The sequence below is a fragment of the Myxine glutinosa genome, chromosome 10 (assembly GCF_964187855.1).
Source record: "Myxine glutinosa chromosome 10, kmMyxGlut1.1, whole genome shotgun sequence".
NCBI lineage: Eukaryota > Metazoa > Chordata > Myxini > Myxiniformes > Myxinidae > Myxine > Myxine glutinosa.
The window spans coordinates 118,696,624-118,708,180 of NC_136270.1; the positions used below are offsets into that span (position 1 = coordinate 118,696,624).

The 11,557-nt window shown below is 49.1% G+C and overlaps 1 long non-coding RNA gene across 1 annotated transcript in view; it reads right to left on the reverse strand.

Moving 5' to 3' along the window:
* LOC144894163 (uncharacterized) overlaps positions 1-10,850 on the reverse strand; it is a 34,684-nt gene extending 23,834 nt beyond the window's left edge. Inside the window, exons 1-2 of the long non-coding RNA XR_013624872.1 lie at positions 10,720-10,850; positions 10,539-10,613 (exon numbers count right to left, since the gene is read on the reverse strand). This is a non-coding gene — a long non-coding RNA (uncharacterized LOC144894163). The remainder of the gene's footprint in view (positions 1-10,538; positions 10,614-10,719) is intronic.
* Positions 10,851-11,557: the final 707 nt, after the last annotated feature.

An 11,557-nucleotide genomic window follows, 5' to 3' on the forward strand; every position in this document is an offset into this window, starting at 1 on the left:
ATGGGATTTAATGGGGTTGGTGCACTGATGGGATTTAATGGGGGTGGTGTACTAATGGGATATAATGGGGGTGGTGTACTAATGGGATTTAATGGGGGTGGTGTACTAATGGGATTTAATGGGGGTGGTGTACTAATGGGATTTAATGGGGGTGGTGTACTAATGAGATTTAATGTGGGTGGTGTACTCATGGGATTTCATGGGGGTGGTGCACTGATGGATTTAGTGGGGTGGTGTACAAATGGGATTGAATGGGGGTGGTGTACTGATGGATTTAATGGGGTGGTGTACTGATGGGATTTAGTGGGTTGGTGTACTGATGGGATTTAGTGGGGGTGGTGCACTGATGGGACTTAATGGGGGTGGTGTACTGATGGGACTTAATGGGGGTGGTGTACTGATGGGATTTAATGGGGTGTGTTCTGATGGATTTAATGGGGTGGTGTACTGATGGGATTTAATGGGGGTCGTGTACTGATGGGATTTAGTGGGTTGGTGTACTGTTGGGACTTAATGGGGGTGGTGTACTGATGGGATTTAATGGGGTGGTGTACTGATGGATTTAATGGGGTGGTGTACTGATGGGATTTAATGGGGGTGGTGTACTAATGGTATTTAATGGGGGTGGTGTGCTGATGGGATTTCATGGGGGTGGTGTGCTGATGAGATTTCATGGGGGTGGTGTGCTGATGAGATTTCATGGGGGTGGTGTGCTGATGGGATTTAATGGGGGTGGTGTACTAATGGGATTTAATGGGGTGGTGTACTGATGGGATTTAATGGGGGTGGTGTACTGAGGGATTTAATGGGGGTGGTGCACTGATGGGATTTAATGGGGTGGTGTACTGATGGGATTTAATGGGGGTGGTGTACTGATGGGATTTAATGGGGGTGGTGTACTAATGGGATTTAATGGGGTGGTGTACTGATGGGATTTAATGGGGGTGGTGTACTAATGGGATTTAATGGGGGTGGTGTACTGAGGGATTTAATGGGGGTGGTGCACTGATGGGATTTAATGGGGTGGTGTACTGATGGGATTTAATGGGTGTGGTGTACCGATGGGATTTAATGGGGGTGGTGTACTGATGGGATTTAATGGGGGGTGGTGTACTGATGGGATTTCATGGGGGTGGTGTACTGATGGGATTTAATAGGGGTGGTATACTCATGGGATTTAATGGGGGGTGGTGTACTGATGGGATTTCATGGGGGTGGTGTACAAATATGATTTAATGGGGGTGGTGTACTCATGGGATTTAATGGGGGTGGTGTACTGAGGGATTTAATGGGGGTGGTGTACTGATGGGATTTACTGGGGGTGGTGCACTGATGGGATTTAAAAGGGGTGGTGTACTCATGGGATTTAATGGGGGTGGTGTACTTATGGGATTTAATGGGGGTGGTGCACTGAGGGATTTAATGAGGGTGGTGTACTGATGGGATTTAATGGGGGTGGTGTACTGATGGGATTTAATAGGGATGGTGTACTGATGGGATATAATAGGGATGGTGTACTGATGGGATTTAATGGGGGTGGTGTACTGATGGGATTTAATGGGGGTGGTGTACTGATGGGATTTAATGGGGGTGTTGTACTGATGGGATTTGATGGGGGTGGTGTACGGAGGGATGAATGGGGATAGTGTGTTGATGGGATTTAAAAGGGGTGGTGTACTGATGGGATTTAATGTGGGTGGTGTACTCATGGTATTTAATGTGGGTGGTGTACTGATGGTATTTAATGGGGGTGGTGTTGTGATGGGACTTAATGGGTTTTCAGGTGCCTTGGGGAGATCGGTTACCTTAAAAGGTGTCAGAAACCACTCGTGTTGCAGTCCCTTAAGCATAGGCTCGAGGGTACGTATGATTCAAAGTTACCTGTTTTAACATGTGGTTGTTGTAAATAGAGCAGTCATACAATATGGAGATTTCGCAGAGACACACAGACCTGTTTGTCACGTCATTTACTGAATAAAGAAGTCGTTGTGTGGAAATCTTCCCAATGGCTCAGGTGGCGTTCTTACACCTTAATAGGATTTTAGTTTTCTTGTAAAAACAAAACAGGTAAGCCCTGAAATAAGCAACAGAAGGAAACTCAGGTATAAGGAAAGGCCATAAAGGATGTCTCATCACATCTAGCTCCTTGTACATACATTTGCACTTTATATTTTAATCCAACAATCTATAATACCTGGATCCAAGCCAAGACCAAAACCACTTATCTCATGGAGCTAAACTCATTTCCCTTCCACAAACTTCCCATGAGGTCACTCATCCACTCTTCCCTCACTGTGGCTGTCTTATTGTCACAATTCAGATTGTGACAAGCCCTAATTGTCCTTCAGAACCTTCATCTTCCCAACAGTCGTTCATGATGACAAGTACCCACACCTGATATTTCGTTTGCTGAAACTTGTCCGGATGAATGAGACATCAATGGCAGGATACCTCGTTAATGTCCTTCAATGTTCCTCATTTAGCTCTTTGATCAAGCAAAACTTTTACAAAATCAATATTATAATCCAGGTACATAATTACCTTATTAAGGGAACGCGTGTCATTTATTAAGGGTCGTACAAAGTTGGTCTTATTCAAGTCGCATGGGAAAGAATAATTCAAAGGTATAAACTAGAAGGACACGACACTCGTAGAGAGCGTAACATGTCTCCTTCCGCCAGATTGAACACTTTACGGTTTGTATCCCACTGATAGGCCTGATCTAAATTCGGAACTGACCCAAAATGTAGTTAATTTGTTCTTGTCACCTGACCAACTCTTCCACCTCGTTTTGTCATAATCCGTCCATAACTTTTTGAGATATCCTACAATGTATCGTTTTTGGTCCTATCTCCCAATGGTGAAGATTTACGTTAAAAATTCTAGTACCCGGATCCGAATCCGGATCTTCACCAAAATCTAATAATTTCGTCCTGTCACATTCGCTACATCTCTGCGAAATTTCGTCCAAATCGTTCCGCAACTTTGAGATATTTTGTTCACAAACGGACAAACAGAGAGAAGACAAACAGAGAGACAGACAAACACAGAGACAGACACAGACAGACAGACAAACATGTAGATGGACAGACAGACAGACAGAAACTGACACAGACAGACAGACAGGGTGAAAACATAACCTCCTACCACCTTTGTTGGTAAAGGTAAATATCATACGTATGATCGTTTTCCCTACCACCTGACTCCAGTACGTACATAGTTAATTAGATCTACGATATGCCAAAAGGTGGTGTAAAAGTCGCTGTATGAGATGCCAAATGGTGGTGTAAAAGTCGCTGTATGAGGTGCCAAAGGGTGGTGTAAAAGTCGCTGTACGAGGTGCCAAAGGGTGGTGTAAAAGTCGCTGTATGAGGTGCCAAATGGTGGTGTAAAAGTCGCTGTATGAGGTGCCAAATGGTGGTGTAAAAGATGTTGTAACCATGTTTTTAATCAGTAGACCGCTGGTGTCTTGTCGTTTTCGCCTCAACATTCTCCTACAGTGTGACGTAGCTCAGGTTTCCATGGTTATGTAAGCACAGTTCATCGAACGAGATTAGTTTACATTAGCCGAGGTATTCACAAATATGTGTTTACGTAAAATACTGTTACGGATCTCAGAGACGGCACTCCCCTTAGCAAGGGGCGGTTAATCCCCTTGGCCTGTTAAGCTGGCCGTCTCTAGTCCTGGTACTTGTAACGCTCCTTTGCGCCGTGGAATTGATCAGGGTTATTGGTCAAGGTGTTCTCCCGAATACCTTTACCAATCCCTCCGCAAAGCAGGGAGACAAGTACCGCTCGAACCACAGACAAGATGGTATTTGCCGAGCGGTTTAGCAATCCGCGGCTCGAGCCGTTAGCAATTGACTAACCCGATTCCGAGCGTTGGCCAAATCGTGCCACAGGTACTCAATTGGACACAGGACAAAAGCGATCGGGGGAAAGAAGAAACCAAAGGTAAGAAATAACAGGCATTTATTAATTATTTACAAAACCAAAGAAGAGGAGGAACGCAAGTAATATACAGAAGAAGAAGAAGAAGAAGAAGATACACAGGGCAGCCTCAAGCAGTCTTATATTATCAACGCCCCAGACAGACAGACTTACACGAAAGGGGAATAGCAGGCAGGAATGACTGGACGAAGGAGAAGGGTCCAAGTGGGACAGCAGGGCTGGAAGGTTCGGGTAGAGGCACAGCAAGGAGGTCCGCTCCAGGTCCACGCTCCGGGCTGGAAGCGAACAGCCAGCGGCAGCTTCACGTATTCGGTTTCACACACGGTCGGACAATGTCAATTGACTACTGTATTGTTGTCGCCGTCACGGACCCACTCTTCTGCCTCACGATCCAGCGGTATGCTCGCCTGGTACCTCCCTCATCTGCCGGATCACGTCTCTCTCTCAAAAGGCTTCACGCTCGCGCTTATATTACGTGCATTGGAATCAATGCGTGCTTCATAAGAGTCACGTCCGCGATGGTACCTCGCCAGCCCTGGTTGGTTGGTAAGGGCTTGCTGACTCCACCTCCGATGACGAGTCGACGTGCCACACCTGTTCTGGCGGCTCTGCCCCCTCCTTCCTCGGCTTGACTGCATGGCTAATGGCGGTTTGGGGCCAACAACCGCATCAAGGCAAGGAGCAGCGAACGCTGCTCGACCGTTACTTTGCGGAGACGTGGGTGAGGCGATTGGGGAAATTGAAAGGGGCCTATCTTATTTGATTAATGCAACGCAGATTCAACTATTGGGAACAGATCCTTAACTGAAACACATAATAATGAAATAACTACGGAGAGGTCCTATGGTTCGCTACGTGTTGTACATGGACTAACTAGGGTGCGATCTTTAACAAGCCAATTAATGGGGATATTTACAGGGGAACATTTATAAAGGAAACATTTACTAAAATTTACTAGTGAAGGTTCTAAAAACCATAACACAGCACCCGTTTTTCCTCTAGGGTCGTCCCAACCAGAAATAACTTTACTTATTGTGACACTCAGATGTAGTAGCCCTCTACTATTAACCTTACCCTTGAGTGCGACAGTTTTAAAACAACTATGCATGTCCCGCCTGCTACGTTGCATCCTACCTAACAGACTCATGCCCACAGAATAACCGAATCACGGAATGGTTTTCAAACTATACATTTACGGTGGGGAGCATTATTTACAAAACACTAATTTGTATTTACACTGCAAACCCAGGACCTGTCATTTTGGGAGACAAAAATATGTTTTTGAAAAAGAGGAAGAGCATGCACTGCACTGCACCGATACACCATACTCAATTGCCCGGGGATGCACAATTGATATTGCAGTGCACCCCCGAGCACAAGAGCATCACAAAGCACCAACGCACCATCAGCACCAATAAGCACCATGAAACGCACAAAGCACCATCCAGTGCTCATTGCACACATAAAAACAACACAAACTGTTGACCGGTTCTTGTCAGATCCTGCTCTGCTGGCCGATGTTTCTTCCTGTCGTTCTTCTTGGTCTTTGCTTGCTGCCTATTTGCAAATAATAAAAAGGCACACAACGCGTCCATTTTTATTTAGGGCCAACAGGGGCCAACTATGGGTGGTCCACCTGTATGGCAAAAGGGGCCACCTCACCGTGGTCCGCAAACAAAGAACTCTCTCTGGCCATCATGGCCGGTCCCAGCAGAGGGGCCAGGCCCCAACATGTGGGGTCCATAAGGGTGTCGTGCTTGGCCACAGAAGCGTGTGGTCCATATGGTGGTGCTAGGCCGCAAGTCGTGCGGTCCATAAGGTGGTGTATCGATCCAGGCAGGCTGTGCAGCGGCGGCTCGGGCACACAAGTGCGGCTACCTGCACACTCCCCCCTGGACCCAAAAGAAACAAGCCGTGAGTGGGGAAGGAAGGACACAGCAAGCATCGGAGCAAGGTCACAAGGGTACACATCAATACAAGGTAATGCAGAGGTGAGGTGCGCATGGGAGCGAGCGGAGAAAGCTCGTCCCTATCGTACGTCACCCCCCCTGTCACCTACTCTACCCTTGCCTAACAATTATTATCCAAACCCTCCCTGGCTTGGTTTGCACCGCCAAAACCCCATAACTAATGCTCATGTGCCCGGGGATGGGAGGGATGGCGGAGTTGCCATCCCTCCACATCGGGCATCTCTCACTATCAATTTTGCCCATCCAATTTTTGCCAATCAAATTTCAATTTTGCCAATCAAATTACCCATCAAATTTGCCAATCCAATTTGCCAATTCAATTTGCCAATCAAATTTACTGCTACCAAATGTCCATTAACTTGAGCCTCGGTGCGTCGTTACATTTTCAAAGCTCGGCTTCGCAAAGCCGAGCGATGAATGCGGGTGGTTTGTCTACTGCGGTTGGATCCGTCCGGCATTCGGTTCAGGGGAGGAGGTTTACTCGGGCCGAGATTCCAAGGTCCACCTCGGCGTGGAGCCTTTCGGTCTCCCACCCGATGGCCTAATCTTGCCTGGCCGGAATGCTGCAACCACAAGGGGGCGCCGTCCTGACCCTTCCTACCTTCCCTCGAACCAGGCCACCCGCTCTGCTTAGCAAAGCGCGGACGCGACCATGCAGGGCGGGGCCCGGCGCGGATCGCGCACGGCGGTTCTTTTGAAACAGCCGTGATTACGACCCTCGCCGGTTCCCGCAGTACCCAAAGCCCGGCACGGACCGAGGGCTCGCGTCGACTAAACATCGGTCTAACCTCTTCTCCGTTTAACGTCGATGCTCCCCGTACATGCTCACACCACCACGCGACTCTTCCCATACTCACACATCCAGGTGTCTCCAAACACTCTGTTATTGCAATTTCTCCTACACACCACCCAGGTACACTCATTTCGCTCACAGACTTCATTACACACCTGGCCACTGCACACCTCCTCACACACCTTGGCGCACGCTCGTCGTTCGCACACTTCTTCAACACACCTCCTCGCGCCCACTCCTCGGTCACATCCTCTGTGACAACCATGGGTGTGTACTCTTTTGCACACCCAATCACGCGCTTCACCACCAACTCAGGTGTGCATTCCCGTGCACGCTCAACCATTCCAGGTGTGCATTCTTTCTCACTCTCGACAACCAACTCGCACTCCGTGTCACTCTTACCACCACACTCGGTCGTGCATTCACTCTCACTCTCGACAGCACACTCACTCCTCGGCGCACACTTTTTCCTCACACACACCTCCGTTCCACACTTTTCTCGTGAGCCTTCTTGCGCACCCTCTCCCGGTACATACTCCATACCACTCATGGGGGTGCATTCTTGCACACACCCAATCACGACCGCACACCCTGGCTCACCAATACCTCTCGCACTCCCCATAGTCGGACATCCTTGCACACATCCTCTTTCCACGCACTCTGCACCAGCCGCACACCTCACCAGCGGCCTCTCACGAACGCCCGGGTCTAGACCAACACCCAAGCTCGCTGAATCTCCCTTCACACCATATACATTTCCGAGCATATCGCCACTCACCTCAGCGCCTCTTCTTCTTTGCACCTCCTCCGCCACCTGCAAACTCTTTATTTGGTCAGTAAGCACATCATCGCGCTGTGAGCACAGACCTTGCACCAATTCCATCACCTCCTCCTTTATCTCTTTCTTAGTCTCCCTCCGTCTCTTTTTAATTTCACTTACCCCCTCTTCCACTTCCTCTAGCTTCTGCTTCACCTCCTTTATTTCCCGGTGCGCCCCTTCAATTTCTTCCTCTAAGTCCACCGTGGTCATTTCTATGTGCATCCTGACTTCGCGTTCTTTCATCTCCATTGCCTCTACCACCTCCTCTAACCTCTTCGTCAGTCCCTCATGTACCGTCTGACATTCCTTCTTCGTTGCTATTAATTCTTTCTTTATTTCCTTCTGGGTCGCTTTCAACCCTCCTATCACTGCCGTGTTCTTTTCCACCTGCTCCCCAAGCTCCTTTTGTCCCACTGTCAGCTGCTGTACTCCTCATGTCAGATCCTCTATGCCCCCCTGTAACCTAGCCGTGCTGTTCCTCACCTCTTTCTCCATGCGCTCCTCACCCCGCTTTACCTCGTTGCGCACCCCCGCGACCTCTTCGCTCACTCCGCGCCTTATATCCTCCCCCATCTCTCCCATCTCTTTGGTAGATGCCACCCTCATCGGCTCCAAATCCCCTTGTGGGTGTCCAATTTGGTTTCTAGCCCGATTTTTACTTCCTCTATCTGTTCCCCCATTTGTTTGACTTCCCAGGCGGATTGCTCCCCCATCTCCCTCAATTTGCCTCCCATCTTGTCTTCTAGCCCCGTTAACCCATTCTTCACTTCCCCGATTTAGTTACCCACGTCCTCCAGTTGGCCCCCCAATTTACCTTCTAGCCCTTCCAACTTGTTGTCTAACCCCTCAAATTTATTGTCGAACCCCTCAAATTTATTGTCTAACCCCTCAAATTTATTGTCTAACCCCTCTATTTTGCTTCCTAGGTCGTTTCTCAATTCCCCGATTTGGTTTCCCAATTGTTCACTCGTCTTGACCATAAGGGCCCTCATTTGTGCCATAAAGAGGTCCAGATTCACCAGTGCTGCGGGCTCGGCTACCGCGGCCACATGCGTGGCGCCGCCATCTTGTGCCCCTGTGACCTCGTGCGAGGTGCCGCCATCTTGTGCGCCTGCAACCCCCGCTACCGCACCCTCATTGCTCTCCTCCTCCAATTCCTCCCTGGGGTCCTGGATTGCCTCTAACCCCTCTTCTACCTCCCCTACCGGCACCCGATCACCTTGACTATCCATGGCACGATTTTAATTTGGGATATTAAATAAAAATTTCGGCCGCTCCGAATTTTGACCAAATTTTTTCGATGGATTAAAATTTGGTTCGGGCTTCAAATCCCACTCCCCGACACCAATTGTTACGGATCTCAGAGACGGCACTCCCCTTAGCAAGGGGGGGTTAATCCCCTTGGCTTGTTAAGCTGGCCGTCTCTAGTCCTGGTACTTGTAACGCTCCTTTGCGGCGTGGAATTGATCAGGGTTATTGGTCAAGGTGTTCTCCCGAATACCTTTACCAATCCCTCCGCAAAGCAGGGAGACAAGTACCGCTCGAACCACAGACAAGGTGGTATTTGCCGAGCGGTTTAGCAATCCGCGGCTCGAACCGTTAGCAATTGACTAACCCGATTCCGAGCGTTGGCCAAATCGTGCCACAGGTACTCAATTGGAGACAGGACAAAAGCGATCGGGGGAAAGAAGAAACCAAAGTAAGAAATAACAGGCATTTATATAATTATTTACAAAACCAAAGAAGAGGAGGAACACAAGTAATATACAGAAGAAGAAGAAGAAGAAGAAGAAGAAGATACACAGGGCAGCCTTAAGCAGTCTTATATTATCAACGCCCCAGACAGACAAACAGACTTACACGAAGGGGGAATAGCAGGCAGGAATGACTGGATGAAGGAGAAGGGTCCAAGTGGGACAGCAGGGCTGGAAGGTTCGGGTAGAGGCACAGCAATGAGGTCCGCTCCAGGTCCTCGCTCCAGGCTGGAAGCGAACAGCCAGCGGCAGCTTCACGTATTCGGTTTCACACACGGTCGGACAATGTCAATTGACTACTGTATTGTTGTCGCCGTCACGGACCCACTCTTCTGCCTCACAATCCAGCGGTATGCTCGCCTGGTATCTCCCTCATCTGCCGGATCACGTCTCTCTCTCAAAAGGCTTCGCGCTCGCGCTTATATTACGTGCGTTGGAATAAATACGTGCTTCATAGAGCCACGCCCGCGATGGTACCTCGCCAGCCCTAGTTGGTCGGTAAGGGCTTGCTGACTCCACCTCCGATGACGATTCGACGTGCCACACCTTGTTCTGGCGGCTCCGCCCCCTCCTTCCTCGGCTTGACCGCATGGCTAATGGCGGTTTGGGGCCAACAACCGCATCAAGACAAGGAGCAGCGAACGCTGCTTGACTGTTACTTTGCGGAGACGCGGGTGAGGCGATTGGGGAAATTGAAAGGGGCCTATCTTATTTGATTAATGGAAGGCAACGCAGATTCAACTATTGGGAACAGATCCTTAACTGAAACACATAATAATGAAATAACTATGGAGAGGTCCTATGGTTCGCTACGTGTTGTACATGGACTAACTAGGGTGCGATCTTTAACAAGCCAATTGATGGGGATATTTACAGGGGAACATTTATAAGGGAAACATTTACTAAAATTTACGAGTGAAGGTTCTAAAAACCGTAACAATACAAACGAGAGAAAATGTGGGCCGGCAGGATAGACCATCAGGTACACACACTCACCTTTACTCGAGGCCGTCAAGCCTGGGTTCGAATCCCAACGCAGCTCTAAACTGTAATCCTGGTGTTTCACAGGTACAGATTTCACAGGTGTCAGATTCATAAATGTGTGTAAGGCTGTAACGTCCCTCGGATGGATGTTAGATTGGGTGTTTCATCTTATAACATGAGTTGGTGGACCTTAAAGACACCCAGGGTGTCCTTCATAGGCGAGCTATCGCCGGCATCCTGAACAAGCTCCAAATTCCGGTCCTCACCTGCATGGGGCACTGCATCAGCAGCACAGCCCCTGAGCCACGCCCTCAGCCAATGATGCTACCTCGCTGCTTGTGCTGCATACGAAAGAAGAAGAGGAACGATTAAGGAAGAAGAAGAAGAACAGCGCTGATTGTGCTGAATGCGAAAGAGGAAAAGGACCGATTATGGAGGAAGAAGAACCTTGCTGCTGTGTTGCATGCAAAATTAGAAGAGGAACGATTGTGGAGGAAGAAGAACCTCGCTGCGTGTGCTGCATGTGAAAGCAGAAGAAGAACGAATAGGGAAGAAGAAGAATGGGAGTACTATCTCTGTTTTGTGATGAAAGGTAGGCGAGTGTGCTGTTCACTTGCCCCTCCTTAATCATGACAACACCTGGATCTGAAGCAGTAACCTTTGATTCGGCGTGGAGACATATGGGAAAGGTAGCTCGCATGGCAGTAGCCATATTAATTACCCCCCTGCGTGTTTGTTCAAGCGGAGCTTACACTTACAGGTAGGGTGGGGGTCCAGGTAGGGGTGACTACTGGCGTGGCTTGGGTGCGGCGGCTTAAAGTAGACGTCACCTTGTCAGTATACACCCTGCAGGTAAATTGGGGTCACATTCACCTTCACCGCAGGTGGAGTTTGCCTCGTACACCAAGGATGTCCCATAGCAGGTAAACCAAAACGACCGCGTCAACTATAACGTCGCAGCACCTCTCGAAAAGAGCAGGCCGGTGTCTTTGAGGATTGAGGTTTCCAAGCGGGGGTTCGATTTTACGCCATGTACGGATAGTGAACCCACCTGTACTGATAGTGAAACACTATCAGGTGCAACGCGTGAGGATCGCTGTGACCCTGATCACGCTGCGGTCAACCAAGTTCGGGAAACTCCAAGTGGAGGAATTGCTCCTGAGTTTCCAGCCATTCATTGTGACGTACCTCACCTTACACCTCGACTACACCTTGACCGCCTCTCGACTACACCTTGACCGCCCCTGAACTACACCTTGACTGCCTCTCGACTACACCTTGACCG